Source organism: Prionailurus viverrinus, chromosome A1, assembly GCF_022837055.1.
Source record: "Prionailurus viverrinus isolate Anna chromosome A1, UM_Priviv_1.0, whole genome shotgun sequence".
In the NCBI taxonomy this organism is placed as follows: Eukaryota; Metazoa; Chordata; class Mammalia; order Carnivora; family Felidae; genus Prionailurus; species Prionailurus viverrinus.
The window spans coordinates 154406242-154428290 of NC_062561.1; the positions used below are offsets into that span (position 1 = coordinate 154406242).

The 22049-nt window shown below is 37.1% G+C and overlaps 1 long non-coding RNA gene across 5 annotated transcripts; it reads left to right on the forward strand.

Annotated features, from left to right (window-relative positions):
* The first annotated feature begins 1 nt into the window (after position 1).
* Positions 2-21821, forward strand: LOC125165618 (uncharacterized). Of its 5 annotated transcripts, XR_007152159.1 has the most exons (6): positions 2-227; positions 3144-3219; positions 6010-6129; positions 6242-6353; positions 8959-9087; positions 15373-18357. It is a non-coding gene; the product is annotated as an uncharacterized LOC125165618 (long non-coding RNA). The 5 variants fall into 5 exon arrangements; XR_007152161.1 differs by lacking the exon at positions 3144-3219 and having other exon boundaries at positions 146-227; XR_007152160.1 differs by lacking the exons at positions 2-227; positions 15373-18357 and adding an exon at positions 21715-21821 and having other exon boundaries at positions 1279-3219.
* Positions 21822-22049: the final 228 nt, after the last annotated feature.

Genomic DNA, 22049 nt, shown 5'->3' on the forward strand with positions numbered 1-22049 from the left:
GACGGGCGGCTGGAGGCTGCCAGCTCACTTTAAGAGCAGCTTTGTGAAAAACAACCCCAGTGCGCATGCGCACGCCGCGGCTGCTGTCCGCCCTCCCTGCGCGTCCCCTCCCGCGCCCGGCTCGCTCCCTCGCTCGCTCGCGGGTACAGTAGGTGTACAGCTAAGGGAAGAAGACACGGGCTGTCGGGAGGCTGAACCTGACTTCTCTTCATTGTGGGCTCCTATTGGTAGGCAGGCTACCGTAAACCCTCGACGTGCTATCTGGAGCCCCTTACCGAGCACACTCTAATAGATAATGAAAGAGTGGGGCACTGGGGGACAGGCGCCGTGTGGGGAGATGTTTGCAAAACCAAGTAGGGATAAACTGCTGAGTGACCAGACCGAAGCGAGCGTTACCGGCGCTGCAGGGTTTTGCCCACTACTTGGATGGAAGGAGGAAAAAGTGATGTGTGAAGAGAGATGGGGGAAGGGGAGAAACCGGTTGGGCAAGCGGCTGGTTGCCGAGCATAATCTAACGAATTTCAAAAGAAAACGTAATAAAAACTAGACAAGAAACAATGTTCTTAGACAAGAGCATTCTTGGCTTGGATTATTTAAAAGACCACTGCGTTGTAGGCAGAGTGGAAGGGAACTCAGTCGAGGCCAGAGGAACCTTACAAGAGAAGACCAGAAGGAGCAAGAAAGAGAGGCAACTATGATCAATAGTTTTTTTTTCTTCTTCTTCTTCTTTTTTTAATCAATAGGTTTTGCTTACTCCTCGACTGCTTTTTCTTCCATCTCTTAATTAGATAGCAACGAAAAGCAACCAAGTTGTTTGCATGATGACGCCAGGGGGGAAAAGGCCTGACCACTTCCTAGAAGGAAGAAAAGAGGCTTTTTAAAGACACCACCTACAGCTAGATTTGCAGGGTATGACATGATTACAACTCCTGTGTCCAGAGGATTCAAAATAGAGTTTGGCCTTAAAAAGTACCACTTTATAAGAGGCAACATGACATAGTGTTTTAACTGACCTCATGTTCACAACAGAATCGAAAATCTTTGTTAGAAATTAGTGAAGCCTGTAAGATGGTTTTTAAAAAGCATGATGTGGTATATAAATAGAACTTAATTTTGTAAAGTTCTCATATTAATTTTTACAAGTCCAACGGTCTTAGACTGTTCAACATTGTAATCCTCTTAATCAAAGACAAGTAAATTTATATTGTGAACATTTTGGTAACAAATGGCAATGTTTTCATAAACTCACACTGGGATTCAAGGCATAACAGCATAAACTTTTCTAGATTTTTGCAATCAACAGAGCTGCTTCTAAGAGAAATGTAGATGGAAAGATATGAATCTGGAACTATATATTCATAATTAAATACACTGGAAGATTTTTGACCGTTCTCATTGGTTTACTGTTTTCTTGCTTTTTGGGGAAGAAACAATTTCGTTGGATTTTAGTTGACAAGGTAGTTATCTTGGCCTCAGCATTATATATAAATATACAAATTATTTGGAGAGTTAATGGGCAGGCCATTTATCTCTAATAAAGTTTAGATGGCTATGCTTAAAACTGAATTTGTGTATCTGAGTGGGAAACATAGCCTTTTTTCTTTTTTTTCCCTCTTGGTTGACACCTGGTGGAAATTCATTCTGGTTGTTCAAGTACTTGGAATTTTGTACTAGCTTTGGTAACAGATACTACTTGGGTTTTTTTGCCACCTAGTGGTAAAATGGTGAATTTGCTAAAATGTCAGCTTCTCAGCTTTAGGGTCAAATGATACTTGTGAAGCATTCAAATGACATTGGGCAAGAAATGGATTTAAAAGTGCAGTACACAATGAGGCCTTCATTACTAAATTTGTTTTAAATACCTCAGGGCTCGTGAACAATGGCTAAATTGTTCAGAAGTTTAAGTAAAAATTTTCTTGTCCTAATATAACTTCTATCTGAAAAAATAAGAATCAGTTTTTTAAATGAACTACAATTGCATTTAATCAGAAAGAACCCTAAGAGATTTACTTGTAGTTTGGAAAGTTGTTTTACCACATTAAATGATTCATTCGTGGGGCTATAGGGCATTATTCCTTCTCTTAGAAGCTTTTAGGATATTATAAATTACTGTCTTTATTACTTACTTTGCTATTTCTCTTTATTTTCTCTCTGTGTCTTCATAAACACTTCCTAAACACCTCTTAAACTAATTGACAAGTTGCCAGGAAATTCTTATCCCCTGTCACTTTTACTTAAGATTCTACTCATTTATCCTAATTATCACCTTTCTTTGATTTGGATTTGGTCATATAACTATTTAAGTGTCTAAACTTGAGTTTACTTGCTTCATTTTGTTTACTTTCTCCTATTTGTTCAAACTCTGGAAACACCAGAAACAAACGAACAACAAACAAACAACCCTGGCACCTTTAAATTCCTGTTTGTGTTTTCAGTTTTTTAAAAATTTATTTATGTAAGTAATTTCTACATCCAGTATGGGGCTCAAACTCACAACCAGAGATCAAGAGTCTCATGCTCTTCCAACTGAGCCAGCCAGATGTCCCTTTGTTTTTGTGTCTAAAAGGAAAAAAACACTTGGACTAAATTTTGGACTAAATGTTTTCTCTTGTGGCATTTGTAACCTCCCCTTTTCAAAACTCCTTGTCTAAAACTCTGCCTTTGAGATAACTTGAAATGTTGTACTTTAGGTGTTTTCTTGGTCTTCTGGACTTGTCTTACTGGGCCCTTATTGTATTTTGCATTAAGTTTAAGCTATTCGTCTTTACCACTAAGGCTCTTTCCTACTGCACTCCAGCCTACGTCTTGTATGCCTTCTCCTCCTACTCCTCTGCTGACTCTCTATACTCCTGTCAAGTGCATCTTCTGTCCCCTTTGTTAGCCTGTCTCGCTGTTGCCAATGTGCAGTTGCATGCTGTTTTCTGTGCCCAGAACAACATCTCACTGCTGTTAACTCCTTTCCCTTCTTCTAACCCCTCTACTAGACTCAGTTGGGCACAACTGAATAAAATTCCAAGTAGGCAGAATAACTAGCTCCCCCTTCCCTTTTTACAACTTCTTCAGAGCTTAAGTAGAAATCCCTCTTTATGGTATTTGTTCCTTGGATTTTAAATTCAATGGCTGTTCCATCTTACTGTACAAAGGATTAAACTCAAGCTCAAGAACTCTATCTAAAACTGACAAATGATGATCACTATCAAGATATTTTGTATTCATGTGGTAAGTAAAAATTACTGCCAAGTCTGGAGATTTTTACATAATATGTCATAGTGCTCAATATTATTAAAAAAAAAAACACCAAGCCATCTCAACAGAAAGTTTTCATGTATGATTGTAAGAAAAGCCACACCAGTAGCCAGACCTATTCTTAAAAAAAAAAAAAAAAAAAAAAATGAAATCCATGTTTAATCCTTATTTCAACTAACACTTGATTGTCTTATGTAGTGTAGAACTAAGGGTGTTTGGTTTTTGTTTTCTTTTTGTTTTAATTTCATATTTCAGGATTTTGTGACTCTGACTTAACTCTTTAACATCCTCAAAATACAATGACTTTGGCGCAAAGACTGGAGGCAAGATTTGCTATGTTATTAGCAAAATAAGTGAGTTTTTTATATTTGATAGTTAATTAGATGGTGTATTTATGTTCTTCATACTTAATAGACATTCAAATGTATTCTGAATTTCATCATTAATTTCAGTTCCAAATTTCTATTTCTGTTTTCCCTCCTCATTAAGAAGTAGTATGTGTTATGTGAACACCAGTTGATCTTTTATTTTTGATGTCCTTTTTTTTTAAGTATGTTTTTTTTTAAATGTTATTTTATTTATTTAGAGAGAGAAAGGGAAAGAGAGAGAGCGAGCATGAGCTGGGTAGGGGCACAGGAAGAGAGAGAGAACCCCAAGCAGGCTCTGTGCTATGCAGGCTCTGCACTATCAGCACAAAGCCTAACTCAGGGCTCTATCTCACTAGCCATGAGACCTTGACCTGAACCAAAATCAGGCATCCAGTGCTTAACCAACTGAGCCACCCAGGTACCCCTTGATTTTTTAATTTACAGTAAAGTCATCCATAATTCTATCCACCCAGATATACCACTGTTAACATTTTGTTACATTTCCATCTAGATATACAACTAATAAAGAATTATTAATAATAAGCATTATTGCATTGCTGGCGAAGTAAAGACAATGATTCATATCAATTAGAATTCTCTGACAACAGATTTGATTAGTGGCTCCAAGGGAAAATCTCTTGAATGAATTTGTAACACTTAGGTCCTGCTAAATTAGATGACTTGGTAAAGTTTATTCATGTAGGCTTGAGTGGCATTGGGCCTATGGGGAGAATCAGAAATGCTAAGTTTCTTTTTTGAACTATTTTATGACTTTTGACCTGGCACAACTTTATGTAATGAATGTAAAAAAAATCTAACTATAATAGCTAACATTTTCTGATGATTACTGAGTTTTAGCTGAAAGTATAAGTGAATGCAACAAGTTCTCAGTTTTTTTTTACCTCAAATTCATATTTTGCTAAATGGAATTTCATATTCGATATCTCACTTAGAGAATATTGCCTTTCCAGTCATCTACATTTTTTTCTGTTGATGAAGAGGATCCTTATTATTGATGATTTTTAAAACCGAAACTTATTATTTACTGTCACTATTTTTTCAATACTGTTTAATGGAAGCATTTTCCAAGGGTCTGTTATGTAAGGTTAGTTTTATTTATTGTTGTTTATTATTATGTTATCATACTTAAAAACTGTAAAAAGAATTCTTTCTTCTCATTCATTTGAATCAGCTTAGTTTTCCTGTTACTATTTTTTCTGTTGTTGAGGAATTTTACTTGTTATCCCATTGAAGAAGTAGCCATGATGAAGGAAGAGTTTGTTGAGAAATGCTGTAAGGAGGAAAGGCAGTTTAAAAGTTTGCTGCATCCAGAATTCTAAGTGTTTCAAATGATCTTTTGTTTCAGAGTCAGGATACAAGTTACATGATAGTTAAGCTTTGAAATCACACATTTAATCTGTGACTTAGTAAATTCACATGTGGCTTAATCAGGAATTGGTTTTATATTTTTTGTTTTTGTAACATGAACATTTTTCTTTTAGTTTATGAATAAGCTACTTAAATCAATGCATTTCAGTGGAAACTTGAGGCAACTGAAATTTTCTGCCCCAAATTGATATAAAATTGATATGTAATTGATATAGTCAGTTGACAATCGGTTTTTGTAGCGTGTATGAATTTCCAATTATTTTGCTGTGGAGAATCTGGTAGGACCTTAATGCTTTAATATTTTAGACTTTGAAACATATATCTCTTTGAAACATACAACTCTTCAAAACTCTTTGAAGAGTTTTGTGGATATGGGGTACACATGCTGTTGTGAAGATGCACAAAGCGTCTGAAGTGAGGAGCAGAATTAAATCATGAATAATCTACAAATTGGGGCACCTGGGTGGCTCAGGTCATGATCCCAGGGTAGTTGGATTGAGCCCTGTGTGAAGCTCCATGCTTAGCATGGAGCCTGCTTGGGATTCTCTCTCTCTGAACCTCTCCTCTGCTCCTGCTCTCATGCTCGCTCTCTCTCTCTCTCTCTCTCTCTCTCTCTCTCTCTCTCTCTCAAATAAAAAAAAAAATGTGAGTAATTTACAAGTTGAAATAATATAGTGTATCTTTGTCTTTAGAAAATGGGAGTAATGCTTTAGTAAAGTCAAAATAATTTTGTAACATACGGGTTAAAGACAAAATTAGGAAGCTAGAGTAGATTGAATTTTACCTATTAATTTTAATGTCCAAATCATCTTTTACACTCTTACAGATAAGGAATACTTTATTTCTGCCAGTGGGCCCCTTGAATGGGAGAAGCCTTTTAACTCTAATTTTTCATTTATTTTTGTCTTTTGATATTATTTCAATCTGTTTTGGTGAAACTTGGTAGAAGCTCTAGAAAGATAAACGTATAAGAAGATACTGAACTTAGCCTGACCTCTCCCCTTAGGCTTTTCTGCAAATGAAGAGGAAGGAGAGAAGAACCTTTTAGAAAGAGTCGCTTGATAAATAAGTGGCCAATGGCAGGGGAATGATTGTCAAATAGAGTCATGATCCCAAAAAGGATAAGGTGAGAAGAACAAATGGTCATTCTCTTACTGTTTCTAGCACAAGCCTTTCTCATTGTCATGAACTTCAGTGACTTTGTATTCTAATCACATTATTTTTTTCTGTCTCTGCAGTGATCACTCAAAATGAAATGAAGTGTTGGTTGCTGGCTTGGAGACAGCAGTGGCCAATAGTTAAGAGGACAAAGCCAATTAAGTGAACTCTTGAAAAATCACCAAAACATTGGTAAGTGAACTCTTGAAAAATCACCAAAAAATCACCAAATCTTCAGAGAGTAGTGTGAGGGTGAAGGGCAAGAGATCTGTCTCTGGGAGGATATGGAGACAGAGAAGGATGACAGGAGAGTTACGGTCTTCTCAAGACATTTCTCAGTGGTCAGGCTCACATTCAAAGAGTGGACATGGCACAGGCATGACTAAAGAAAGTCAGGGAGACTTTTCATGGGATCAGGAAGCCTGTCTGATAACTGAAAATGGGGCAGGGGGGCAGGCTAGGTGGGATGAAACAAGTTTTTCTTTTAGAGGTATATAGGACATACATACATTGGCCAAGAAATCCAGAAACCACGAGCTTATTTGCTAGGTGAGGGGTGTGTGTGTGAGAGAGAAAGAGATCACCGTTAAAACAATCAGAATACTAGCATATTTTATGGCAGCCACTGTGCTTTCTGCTCATTATCTTATTTGGTCGTCTTAACAGCACTATGAGGTAAATACTATTGTATCCATCCTATAAACAAGGAAGCCAGCTTGGAATAATGAAGTAACTTGTCCGTACTCCCACAACTAGTAACAGATGGTACTAGGATTTGAATCAATTCTATTAATCAGTAGGCCATGCTGAAAGCCAGGCAGTAGACTTATTTATCAGTAAGCCTCCAAGAAGGCTTCTGTAACCATCCTCTCCTCCCTAGTTTGGATTATATGTTCCTCTTCTTTGTTCACAACACCTTTTAATGCTTATTTTTGAGACAATGCAAGAAACAGAGTGCAAGCAGCGGAGGTGCAGAGAGAGAGAGACACAGAATCTGAAGTGGGCTCCAGGCTCTGAGCTGTCAGCCCAGAGCCCGACGTGGGGCTCAAACTCGTGAACCGTGAGATCATGACCTGAGCTGAAGTCTGACGCTTAACCTATTGAGCCACTCAGGCGCCCCTCACAACACCTTTTAAAAACTTTGTTTCTTAACAATATTTTGTGTGGTTTATTTTACTGTCTCTTCCATAATACTCCATGCTCTCACTTTTTTTTTTAGTTTTTTTTTCCTTAATGTTTCTTTATTTCTAAGAGAGAGAGAGAGAGAGAGAGAGAGTGCGAGTGGGGGAGGGCAGAGCGAGAGGGAGACAAATCCAAAGCAGGCTCCAGGCTCTGAGCTGTCAGCACAGAGCCTGATATGGGACTGGAAGTCATGAACTGTGAGATCATGACCTGAGCTGAAGTCGGAGGCTTAATCGGCTCAGCCATCCAGGCGCCCCTCAGGGGTACTCTTATCTAGGGCTCAAGTGTTAATCATTTTTATATCTGCAGTACTTAGCATAGTGCCTGGCACATAATACACACTTAATAAATTGTGTACTGATATGTGGTAAGTTGGTAAAGGAATGTTATCTTTAAGCAATTTTCCATTGAAAGATTGTCGAATCTTATGGGAAGTTTTTCTAGATACCCACATGAAACCACATGAGGCTGATGAATTAAAAATAAGATATAAGTTCAGGGGCAGCTGGGTGGCTCGGTAGGTTGAGCATTCGACTTTGCCTCAGGTCATGATCTCACAGCTAATGAGTTTGAGCTCTGTGTTGGGCTCTGTGCAGATGGCTCAGAGCCTGGAGCCCGCTTCGGATTCTATATCTCCCCCTCTCTCTGCCCCTCCCCCACTCGCACTCTGTGTCTCTATCTCAAAATAAATAAACATTAAAAAAAATTAAAAATTAAAAGAAAATAAGATATAAGGTCAAACCATCATTTTATAAGTATGTGCTGATTGCCTCAAGGTCGTCATCATGATGTATTTATTGTCCAATCCCAGTTGAAGTAAACTGCCTTTACTAAAGTAAAGATTACTGCCTTTATTAAAGTTTTATGGTTTTAAAGTAATAATCATATTAAAATACATATATCACTTTTCATCATTTTTCTACTTTTATTGGATACATTATTTACAATTAATGAACAAAGAATTTTCCAGCTTGCTTTTGATTGCTTAGGAAAAATGCTGTTGTGTGCCATAGCAGAGAGCAAAATACCTGACTATAAGAATTTGGGAAACTTAAATGAAACTTGCTTATCTATATTTTTAATATAGTTTCATATCTGCCATTTGATAGAAGTATTTTGAACAGATTTGCAAGTAGGTCATAGAAATCAAAGATCTTGATTTTGTAATATTTTATTTGCTATATATATATTGAGATTATGTGTAGGTGATACCTATCTTAGAAATTAAAATCACTAAAAACATTTCTGAAGACAAACACTTTTCATTTATAAGTTTGGAAATTTGACAGTCAGGTATTTGAAAACCTGGTCATTGAAAAAATATATTGGGGCACCTGGGTGGCTCAGTCGGTTAAGCATCCGACTTAGGCTCAGGTCATGATCTCACGGCCATGAGTTTGAGCCCTGCATCGGGCTCTGTGCTGACAGCTCAGAGCCTTGAGCCTGCTTCGGATTCTGTGTCTCCCTCTCTCTCTCTGCTCCTCCCCCGTTCATGCTCTGTCTCTCTCTGTCTTAAAAATAAACATTAAAAAAAAAAAGAAAATATTAAAAATGAAAATATATATTATTTAAAAATTATTTTGCATATATTTTCAAAATTTTTTTTATTTTTAAGAACAGTGAAATACTTAGATTGAAAACACTACAATATTTGCTGTGGAGAAACAGAACTTTGTGGATTTATGAATGGAAATGAGATATAGCGTTCTGGATTCTTATAAGAGAGCAGAAAGTATGAGCAATGGTAAGTGCTGTGGATTACATTTTTTTTTAAGTTTTTATCCAAATACCAGTCAGTTAACAGAGTGTAATATTAGTTTCAGGTGTATGTTACAGTGATTCAAGACTTCCACATAACACTAGTTATGTACTCATCACAAATGCCCTCCTTAATCCGCATCACCTATTTAACTCCTAGCCCTACCCACCTCCCACGTGGTAACCATCAGTGTGTTCTCTGTGGTGAAGAGTCTGTTGCCTTTCTCTTTTTCTCACCTTTGCTTGATTGTTTTGTTTCTTAAATGGCTGTGGATTAAATTTATGTGTATAAATTTAACTTCTGAATGGTGAATTAATTTTCCTTTAATAATTGAAAGAAAAGCTCTGAGGATGTGTTTAATGTATTATCTTGCATATTTTTAAAAATTCAGTTTTATTTATTTTGAGAGAGAGACAGAGAAAGCAGGTGGAAGAGGGGCAGAGAGAGAGGGAGACAGAGAATCCCAAGCAGGCTCTGTAGTGTCAATACGGAACCCGATTCTAGGGTTGATGTGGGGCTCGAACCCACAAACCGTGAGATCATGACCTGAGCTGAAGCCAAGAGTTGTATGGTTAACTGACTGAGCTACCCAGGCGCCCCGCTATCTTGCATATTTTACTAAACAAAGGAGATCAATGATAAAATTGTACAATTAACAAAGGTACAACAGGATAGTTAAATTTAGAGAAAGAGTGTGGTCTGTGAGTAGAAATTACAATCATGTAATTAATTTTAAATTTTCATCTCTGGCAGCCAGAACTTTTAGTTTAAAATTTATAAAAGAAACACAATATCAATTATGGGACTCAAAAGAGCTTTTAATGTATGGTATACAATGTTCAATCTGTCAATGTAGGGCCCATTAATTAATTGAATCATTACTCTTTTTTCAATAGAGCTTTTTCTCCCAAACATTGTTTAGTTATTAAGAAACAACTATTAAAATGATAGAAACACTGTTTTCTACAAATTTATGTATTTGGCCTTCACTGTTTTATAATATTTCAAAAGCATATTTTCTTATAATACTATATTTACCATACAGTGTATGTGTTCAGTTTCCTGTGAGGACTTACATGTGCTTACTCACTAGGACAGAGAGGAAAGAAATATTCCATGCCTGAGCAGTGCTAATAGATTCTGGTATTGTCTCATTTCTCACAAGATAACTTTCTGTTAGAACATACCTTTTTTTTTTTTTTTTTTTTTAAGTTTATTTATTTATTAAGAGAGAGAGACAGAGACAGCATGAGTGTGGGAGGGGCAGAGAGAGAAAGGGAGAGAGAGAATCCCAAGCTGGCTCTGCACTGCCAGAACAGAACCCGATTTAGGGCTTGAACTCATGAAACTGTGAGATCATGACCTGAGCTGAAACCAAGAGTCAGACGCTTAACCAACTGAGCTACCCAGGCACCCCAGAACATACGTTTTTTTATTTTTTATTTATTTTTTATTTTTTTTCAACGTTTATTTATTTTTGGGACAGAGAGAGACAGAGCATGAACGGGGGAGGGGCAGAGAGAGAGGGAGAGACAGAATCGGAAACAGGCTCCAGGCTCTGAGCCATCAGCCCAGAGCCCGACGTGGGGCTTGAACTCACGGACCGCGAGATCGTGACCTGGCTGAAGTCGGACGCTTAACCGACTGCGCCACCCAGGCGCCCCCGTTTTTTTAAAGAAGCAAATAAATAAAATGAGAAATAATTCTATCATGAAGAGACTTGTTAGATTTATGTTAAGAAGAAACAGTTTATCTGTGTGATAAGTAGGGTACATAAAAAAATCAAAAGATTGGTTATGAAAAGAAAACAATTTTAAGGAGCTCTAGAGGAAAAAAATGCTTTTGACTCTTTACATAATTCTTAAAACATAAAATGGTGAGTATGGTGGGCTAAGCCTTTACATGCTTTATATCATTTGATTATAATAATAATGCAATTATCCTCATTTTAAAGATGGGGAAACTGAGGCTTAGAAAGATCTGGTAACTTGCTCAAGGTCACACCCCCCAAGTAGTAGAGTTACCTTTACAGAATTTACAATTTAAGGAGAAATATAAGCAAATAGTTAAATAAGGATATGTGTGCAATAGATATATGTTGCTAACAGGACTTGCATAGTATTAGGAAATGTCTAGCAAAGGTACTGAATCCTGATCCAGTACTCAGGCAGAGCCTTCCCAGAAGAGTTGAGATTTACTAGAAATGAGAGAGAAGTCAGGATCAATCTAGAGAAGTAAACAGAGACCAAATTGTCAGAACCTTATAGCTTTCCAGAACATATGATTCATTGTCCTAGTTGAGACGCTACTGAGAGTGCAAGAGAGGCCAATAATAACCGTGTTTGTACAATAGAAATAAAACTCATCCTGGGCAAACCAAAATATATGGCAGTATAAGGAGTTTGGTTTTCATTCTAGAAGCAATACGGAATATTGAAGAGTTTTTAAGAGGAATAACATGAACAGATTTATGTTTTAGAATAACTCTGATCTTGGAAAATAGATTAGAGGAGGCTTGTAGATTATTTTAAGAGGCTGTTTTGGTAATACAGTAGAGTAGGATGGTGGCCAGAATTCCATAGTATCAGAGAGACTAAAGGGAAATGGATTAAGTTCAAGAGATATTTAGGATGTAGAATCACCAGAACTTGGTACATGATTAGATCTGGGTTCAGAGGGAGACACATTAATTGGGTGTATATTAGTGAAGGGAAGGGAAGTCAAGGATGACCCTGGATTTCTGGACTAGGCAACTTGCTGACTGAATGGTGGAGCCATTTGCTGAGATGAGGAACGTGCGGAGGAGTGAAGATGATGATGAATTTACTTTTGTTCAGTTTTATTTTTCATTTTTAATTTTTTTGATTTTTAAAATTTTGAAACAAGAAATGAATAAACTGAGGGTTGATGGGAGGGGTGGGAGGGAGGGGAAAGTAAATGATGGGCATTGAGGAGGGCACCTGTTGGGATGAGCATTGGGTGTTGTATGGAAACCAATTTGACAATAAATTTCAAATAAAAAAAAAAAAAACTTGCAGGCATGTACACAACCATTATTTCCCCCCAGAACCATTTGAAAGTAATTTGCCAGTATGATACTCTACCACTCCTGACTACTTTACTAGGTATTTTCTACCAATAGGGACATGTGCCTACATATCCATAATACAACTGTGAAAATCAAGTCATGGGTTATTATCATCTAATCCTCAAATCCCAGTCATGTTTGCCACTTGTCTCAATACTGTCCTTTAGAATGGGAGGCTGTAGTTAAAAGTCACCTGTTGCATAAAGTTGTAATACTTCTTTAGTGTCTTTCAGTTGAGATCAGCAATAGTCTTTTCTAGTCTTTAGTGACCTTGACATTTTAAAGATTACTGACCAGTTATTTTATGGAATGTACCTCCGGGCCTTTTCCAACTGGAGAGAGTTAGATACCAACATCAATTGGCATCTATTGTATGAAAAAATTAACTTCTTTCAATACATCTAGAATGGTGTTCATTATGTACTGTTCTTGAGATGGTTGAGGAAATAGTGTGTTCTGTGATATAATTGAAAAAGACTGAATTAATAGATTTTGACAGGAGTACCTCAAAGATAATGCTGTTTTCTCCTTAGTGAATCCTATCAGATGACACACAATTTTGATTTGTCCCGTTACTAATGGTCACTTGATTAAGAATGTGTCTTTCAGGATTCTCAACTATTTAGTTTTTTAAAATTTTTCCTCCTTTGGTAATTAGTTAAGTACTTTGTAAGTAAGTTCTTTGAGACTTTGCAAATAGCCCATTTCTTATGAAACTTTCAATTTATTCATTTATTTATTTATAGTACTGGTGATTAATATGGGTCTTAATTCTTTATTATCATTTATTTTGATGTTCAAGCTGTTCCCAGTTTAGCTAATGGAAGCCCCTTGAAGGTGGTTTATGTATTCTCTTGACGTGTCTCAAGTCACTTTTTGACTTCTTCCTTTCTGGCATAAGATAGAATAAGGTCACCTTGTACTTTCCCTACCCTGGTCCTGGAATTAGCCATTTTAGCCTCAAGTCTTTTTAGTGGAAAATAACATTTAGAAAACAAAGTCTGGACACTAGGTGTGCTCTTTGTTTTTGGAGTGTGGTGCTTCAAAGTTTCTCAGTTAGAGCTAAGATATAGACACATGTATATATCAATGTATGTTCACACATTTGCATTTCATCTATCCATCTATCTATTAAACCATGAATGCATACTGATATTATTAGTTTTAATCTATCTCTTCAGGATTTATTCTATTTTTCTCCTTTTTCATATATGTAACCCCCTTCCTTGCTGCTGAGAAACCTGGTTCCCAGTGGTCTGATTATTTGCCCAATCCTTCTGTATGTAATCAGTCTCTTCTTTCTACTGCCATCCCCTCTCCTCTGTAGATGCACTGTTCCCCTGTGCAGGCTCTGCCATCGACACTGTGCCCCTCTAAATGGACAAATCCTCATCCTACTCAGGCTTGGCCTCTCTACACTAGACTGATCTTTGTGTGAGGACATCTTTACCCTCTATGAGGTGGGCTCTGACTCCCATGCTGTTCCTACTCCCCCTAGATTCTTCCACAAACAGGGCACATATGCAACAATTTCAATTTAGCTGTCAATGAAAAAGATAGGGTGGTAGCTAAAAGGTTATTCATTCAGGAAAGACCTGTTTTTGATAAGATGCCAATCTGAGGGCAAGTTTAAAGATATAGAAGAGACAGGATTAGTTGTAGGAATGTGAAAAGACCAAATTCCCACTTCAAGAGACTGGGAGGGGAGAAAGCTTCAATGCAGGTTAGTTTGAGAGTTTCCTGGCTGGAAGAGAAGTGACGTTCTGTCTTATGGCTCTTACTTTCTCTGTGCAGTCATGCTAAGATTTAGTTGGAGGTTTGAGGACAGTGGAGAGGGTTCTGAAATCACTGTAGAGAATGAAAAAGTGAAATGAGCAAAAACAAAACAAAACAAACAAATTTCTGAGTGTTATGGAAGATCTGAGAATTGAAACTGAAAATGAGTTGAGATACCAACCGTTAGCCCCAGTGCTAGGAGTGGAGAAGGCAATTTTTATCAGGCAAACATTTAAATAGAAAAACATGGCGCAAATAAGTTGAAGATACCGGCTAGAGAGGTTGACCTGAAGGAAATAATTGTTGAATGTTGAAATGAATAGTTGTTAAATAGAATAAAGCATAATTACATAGGAGAGGAAGATGATGAATAGAATGCTAATCATTGTTTTATTTTTTTAATTACAAAAATAATACACGTATCTTATGAAAATAATTAAAACTATCCCCCTCCCCCAAATCTGCAATGAATTGAAGATAAGACAGCAGAAGGGAGAAGAGGGTAGAAGGTGATAGATTGATTTGAAAATCATGGTTTGAATACTTTCTAAGGTTCATTACATACACCTTGGATATGAAAGTGAATAATGAGACTTTAGTCTTTTCTCATAAGGTAAAATTCAAAACAGAGAGGGAGGCAAACCGTAAGAGACTCTTAAACACAGAGAAAAAACTGAGGGTTGCTGGAGGGGAGGTGGGGGGATGGGTTAAATAGGTGATGGGCATTAAGAAAGGTACTTTTTGGGATGAGCACTGGATGTCATATGTAAGTGATGAATAACTGGTTTCTACTCCTGAAACTATACTGTATGTTATCAAAACAACAAAACAAAACAAAACAAAAAAACCCTCAAACCCAGTACCTTGAAAACTTTCAAAGGTCTTATACAAATCCCAGATATTTTTTACTAAAAATGTTTCCTTTTAACAAAGACATAGGCAAGTAAGTATGGGTTCTTCAACTTATACAATAAAATCAAACCTGAATGATTTTTTTATTCTTTTAATGTCTCCTTTCTTAATTCCTGCATGTAAGAGTTGACTTGTTTTTTTGTTATTGTTCTTTTTATTGTCCACTATTTTTGAGATGATGTGTGACCCCCTTCCTCCCCCCAAAAACTCCTCCCAACCTGCTTTAGAAAGTCAGCATGTTAGTATAAACAGTTTTATTGAGTAGACTCTACTTCGTGGATATTAACATAATAATGTTTTTATTTTTCTCTGATCACAATTCCCAGTAGTGCTTTGTAGAAATCTCCCAAGACAATTTCCTGAGCATATTCTGCATCTTTGTCATCATTTTCAGTTATTAAAAAAAACAAAGCAAATCCAAACTAATTTCACTCCAGTGTAAAAATCCAGGCTCAAATCTGATTCAAATATGATCCTCTCATTTCCCTCTATAGCATCTCAGTCCTTTGTTGTGGAGGAGGAATATAAGAGATGGCCGGGATTGCTTATTGAAGATGAGGAAGTACCCCTCCCCCCAAGAATGTGCATGATTCTGTTGCTGCTGGTGGTCAATGAGGATGTGATGATCTTCTCATAAGTTTGTGCAGTTTTTAGTGCTGTTTAGCTTCACCTTGGTGCACTACCTCTCTGAGGATATGGCAGAGGAGGCACCCATGTCTTCCTTTAGTCCTGCCTTTGGTCCATATCTCCCCCTCCCCCCCCCCCCCCCCCCCCCCCCTTAAAAAGCAAGCTGTCAGGTAACTCTAGGGCCTGGGCTTTCTCCTCTCTTCTCTATATTCTTTTGTATTGAGTCAAACCCGGAAGTCCTCCTCTGCATTGTCTGATAGATAAAGAAACTGGGAACAAGTTGGAGACTTCCTCCACCTTTTTCCTAATTTCCCTATAACGTGCTCTCTTTTTGTCCCGTTCTCCTGGGCTCCGTCAGCAAGTCCTCCTTCAAAATCTCCAGAAAATAAGGAGGCACAGTTCTTGGTGTTCAGATATGCTCCCAAGTTCCAAAAGACACAGGTCACATTCTCCCTCATACTCCCTCATAGGGCTCACTGCACTTTGAAGGCAGGCTTCAGGTTGGTCTCTAGTTCCCTGACTCTAAATATTTAGCTAACTAGTAGGCTGTCAGGCTTTCTGCCTTGCCAGTCATCACTTTCTGTATTTCACTGAAACTCCCTCTTTACTTGACTTCTGGTGGGTTGAGGGGAACTATTTTTCTGCCCACTTAGGGGTGTTATGCCGGTTGGCAATGGGAGAGGTGGTTCCTTTGCCTCTGAATAAGTCCTCAGGGAGACTTTTGGCCTCATTGGTTGGAGAGGCCTTTAAAAGTATGGAATCCTTATACAATTTTGTCATCATATTTCAATTAGAATAACCAATTCCAAGACAACAAGAAAAATCCCATCAACATGCCATTATAATAGCACAAAACTAAAGTAAATGATATACTTCATTCTTACATGACATTGTGTTATACAATGAAAAACAAAACAAAACAAAACAAAACACAAACTAACCCACAGGATATGGCAAACCAAATTTTTCAGTACCTAAGATTTTAAGTTAGGTATGCTTAGAGTAGCATTGATTTTCAAAGATCATCAGAAGTATTATTAGTGAAAATATTATAGGTGTTTTGTCTGACTTTCTCTTGGAATATAGCAGGTGTAAGATAGATGTCAGAGTGAGGGAGAGGAGTTAGGCCTATTATTAAATCATTGATCAGTCAAGAATATATCTCACTTAGTAACAGTGTTTAACTTTTTATTAGTAGGGCTTTGAATACAATAAGCAAGGCTGATGTTTATTTAAAAACAATATTTTGTTTTTAATAAACATATTTTCCTTTGAGACCTTCTCAAAGATTACTTGTTAATCTTATGCCTCATAGTCCCCTTAACAGAGAGGTTTGAATAAAGAAGTATTTTAGGTTCTGGCTTAAATATTAAGATGGTTTTAAGCATTCCCAATGGCTAACAAGTATAATGATTATCATTCCCAGAGCAGTACTGTCTTCAGACTTTCTCAGCTGAATTCTTTTTGAGTGACATTTCTGCTATCCATATCCTTCTTGTTAAGAACTCAATAATGGACTAGGTTAATTAGAGATAGGTAATCTTACCTTGTGTTAATCATCCTTCTGTTAGAATAAATTAACCTTTTAGCTCCTATTTTCTGGAATTCCCAGCCTCCGTAGACACTGTTCTCGAGGCATTAGATAGCCTCATGAAATTTTAAACTCATTTGAATTTAGAAATATCCATTTCTGATAGAGTTATTAAGCTTAATAATCACAGAGATTTACTCTGAGATCATTGAAGATTAGCCTAATTCAGGTACTTTATAGGCTTGTTTTTTCCTAGCTGTGTGATTTGGGGAGATGTGGTTATCATCTCTGAGTTTTCATTTCCTGACTCAAAGAATGGGAATCAATATTATTCACTGAAATTATAGAAATCAAATGGGTTAACACCTATAGTGGATTCTGAAATGCACTACTGTAATGTTTGGTACTGGGAGTATTATTTTGAAATATAGTCAAGTCAGAAGATTTCACTTTTTGTCCTCTTGGTGTTAACTGTTCACTAATATCCTGGATTCTTTTCCCTGGCTCCCTTGAATCATTGTCAAAGAACAAAATAATGGCAAAAAGTTGTGGCAGTGGGCATTCTGACCACTTGTCGCTCCCATAATTCTTTCGTACATGTGTAGCCCAGGCAGATTTATGTCAGTCCACCGAAGAATAGAGCACATTGGGAGTCACAGTGGAGATTCACAACACCCCATGACAAACTGAAAAACAAGCATGTGTTAAAATAAATCTATTAACAATGAAAATGTAAGTTTGTCTGCTTTTAAAAGGCAAAATAATGCAGTGAATTTCAGAGGTAATTTAGGAAATATTCAAACATTTGGCTTTAGTTAGAAAGGTGGGAAAATATATCAGAACTAGATTCCATTTGGGCAGGGTTTATCCTTCTCATCCTGAGTTTGAGCCAAAAATCCTCAGTTTTGACTAGTTTTAAATGTTTCTCCAAATTTGGGCAGAGCCTTTTGCCTATTTAGAGATAGATGCTGCTTAGTTCAACATCAGATAAGGGGGATGGAGGCTCATGTATATCAGGACCCACCAAAATCAAAGAGCAGAAAAAGGTCACAGGGTAGACAATGGTATGTTTGTGGATAGAGGGGCACCACTAGTGAGTAAATGAATACCTCATGAGGTGGAAGATATCCCATCATTAAAGTTTCTCTTGGGCAAAGAATGTATTTAGAAAAATTACTTGATAAGCTACTGGTGGGTAGTTTGATAATAACTGAGTTGGTAAAACTTTGAGAATATAGGCACTTGCATTTATTTCTGTTTCAAGTATAAATCAATACCACTCCTTAGGAGGGAAATGTAATAATGTTTATCAAAATTACAATTGCAGGGGCACCTGGGTGGCTCAGTCGGTTGAGCATCCGACTCTTGATTTCAGCTCAGGTCATGATCCCAGGGTCATGGGATGGAGCCCTAGTTTGAGTGTGGAGCCTGCTTAAGATTCTCTCTCTCTTTCCTTCTCCCCCCTTTCTGCTTACTGTCTTTATAAAATAAAACAAAAAAAGAATATTCAAAAAATTATAAATGCATATCCAAAAAAGACATAGTTGGCCAACAGACACATGAAAAGATGCTCATCATCATTTATCATCAGGGAGATGCAAAGCAAAACCACATTGAGATACTACTTCACATCTGTCAGATTGGCTAAAATCAACAACACAGGAAACAACAAGTGTTGGTGGGAATGCAAGTTGGTGCAGCCACTGTGGAAAGCGGTATGGAGGTTCCTCATACATACATGCATCCCTGTGTTTATAGCAATGTTATTTACAATAACCAAGATAAGGGATCAGCCGAAGTATCCACCGACTGATGAATGGATAAAGATGTGAGACAGACAGACAGACAGACAGACACACACACACACACAGGAATATTATTCAGCCATAAAAAAGAATGAAGTCTTGTCATTTGCAAGGACATGGATGGAGCCAGAGAGTATAATGCTAAGGGAAATAAGCCAGTCAGAGAAAGATAAAATGCCATATGATCTTACTCATATGTGGAATTTGAGAAACAAAACAAACAAGCAAAGGGGAAAAAAAAATAAGGGAGAGAGAGAGTCCAGTCAATGGACTTGTTGTGATAAACACATAGTGATATATGATTACTGATATACAGTAATATAACACTGTATGTTAACTAACAGGAGTTAAAAACTTAAAAAAAAAAAGAAAAGGAAAAAAACAAAAAAGAAAAGAAAAAGAAAAAAACTACAGCTACATGTATCTTATCCAAAAATACCACTACTGAGAATTTATTCTATGAGACCCAGTGTCCATAAATAGGTTAAATTAATTATGGTACATAGATTAAATGGAGTACACTGGAACAATGTAAAAGAATTGCAAAGCTCACTATGCACTGATAGGAAATATATCCAAAATATGTAGTACAGAGAAAAAAATTAAGATACAGAACAATAATTAATTTAACCTATTCATGGACATTGGGTTGTTTGTGATTGTTTCCATTAATAACAATACTGCAACATGTAAATGTATATAGACCTTACTTTGCATTAGTGTATGTATACCCATAGAATAAATTCCCAGTAGTGATATTGTTGGAGACGATATATGTAATTGTTGTTTTGATAAACATTACTACATTTCCCTCCTAAGTAGTTGTACCAATTTATAGTCCCAACAGAGATAAGTCCCCCTTTTCTCAAATTTTTGCCAGCACAATGTATTGTCAAGCTTTTACATTTCCACAAACCTGAGAGGAGACAAATGGCATCTTGCCTCTAGCACTTTTTTTTTTTTTTTAGTTTAATTTAAGAAAATTTGCAGACTATCTCAAATTTAGGGGAAAATTGCAAGTGTAAAGAATGCTTCCCCACCGCCCCCATAAGAATAAGTTACCAACATCATGACCCTATACTCCTGAATACTGTAGGGTGTATATCTTACAAACAAGGACATTCTGCTGCGTAACCAAAATAAAACCATCCATATGAGAGCATTAGTTTTGATACATTAGTACAGTCTAATTCTCAGACTCCATTCATGTTTTGTCCATTATCCCTAGGATGTCCTTTATAGCAAAAGTCCAGAATCATGTGTTGTGCTTAGCTGCTGGTCCTCTTTAGTGTCTTCCAATTTGAAATGGTTCCTTCTGCTTTCTTTCACTTCTGTGACCTTGATACTTTTAAAGATTATAGGCCAGATATTTTGTAAAATGTCTCTCAATTTGGGTTTGCCTGACATTTCTTTTTGACTCAATTCAGATTATACATGTTTGGCAGGAATATAACAGAAATGTTGCTGTGTTCCTCTCGTTGCAACCTATCAGGTGACTCACAATTTTGATTTAGTGCATTACTGATGATGTTATTCTGATCATTTCATTAAATTGTTGGCTGCCAAGTTTCTCTACTGTAAATTTAGTCTTTTCCTTTTGTAATTAGTGTTTTATAAAGTACTTTGAAATTATGTATATAGCTTCATTGTTAAAATTTCAATGTTATCAATTTGTTTCTTTTTAGTAATGTCATTGTGGACCCATGGTTTCTATTATATTCAGTAGGTCATAGTCTGTTTCTATCATTATTTATTTTGATGATCACATTGTCCTAGATATGGTCAGTGGGAGCTCCTTCAAGCTGGCTGTTCTGTCCTTTTGACTTTTCTCCATCATCTGTGAGCACTTCCTTGCTTTCTCATTCAGAGATGTTCCAGGCTCATCTTGTACTTTCCTTGTCTCTGACCTGGAGTCATCCATTTCTTCAGGACATTTTTCATGGAGAATGGTATTTAGAAGCCAAGATATGGTGCTACGTGTGTTCCTTGCTTTTGAGGTGTCTTGTTCCTAGACCCTTTTAATAAACAATTCCTTCCTCCTGTCCTCCTTCCCTCCCTCCCTCCCTTACTTCCTGCCTTTCTCTGTATTAAAAACTATGAGTTGAGGGACTCCTGGATGGGTCAGTCAGTTGGGTGTCCGACTCTTGATTTTGGCTTAGGTCATGATTTCATGGTTTGTGGAATCAGGCCATGTGTCAGGCTCTGTGCTGGCAGTGTAGAGCCTGCTTGGGATTCTCTCTCTCTCTATCTCTCTCTCTGTCCCTTCCTCACTCGTGCTCTCTTTCTCTTTCAAAATAAATAAATAAACTTTAAAAACTATGAGTTGATACTATAACTTCATTTCTTACCCAACATCACATGATTCATTTTAGTTATTTCCCTTCCCATATTTTTAATTCCCTTCTCTGACAGTGAGGAATGTATTTCACATTATCCTTAAATATTTAATGATAGATACCCCCTTTATGTAACACATCTCCCATCACTGCTCCTCTCCCACATTAATACTTAACTCAGTCTTCTTGGGCCTGTGCCAGATACCTCCCTTCTCTCTCCCATCATTTCCTGCAGAAGTTCTCTTCACTCTTCATAGGCTCTGACAACTCAGGCTTTTTTGTTGTTGTTATGAGTGAGGTTGAGCAATTTTAATGAAGAGTGCCAATATAAATCCTTTCTCCATTTCCTATCCAAAATCTTTGGTGTAATCAACATTGCCCAATAATATTTCTTTGTAAGTGAATTATTTAGTAGTTCTTGAATCATAACTGAGTTTTATGTTCAGCTGAACAGAGTGAGTACAATTTTTAAATAGATGATTTATTCACTTAACACTTATTTATTGAATTTACTGTATGTTCTGGCCTCTGTTCTAGGCACTGAGGATCCAGTGGTAAGAAAAAGAGACGAATTGCCTTCCTTAATGGAATTTTTTATTTAATGTTTATTTTTGAGAGAGAGAGACAGACAAACAGAGTATGAGCAGGGGAGGGACAGAGAGAGAGGGAGACATGGAATTCGAAGCATCAGGCTCTGAGCTGTCAGCACCGAGACCAAGCCTGACGTGGGGCCTGAACTCAGAAACCGCAAGATCATGACCTGAGCTGAAGTCAGATGCTTAACTGAATGAGCCACCCAGGCGCCTCAGAATTTGTATTTTTAACGTTAGGGTCAAATAATGAGCAATTTAACTTCTATACTTAGAGTGTAA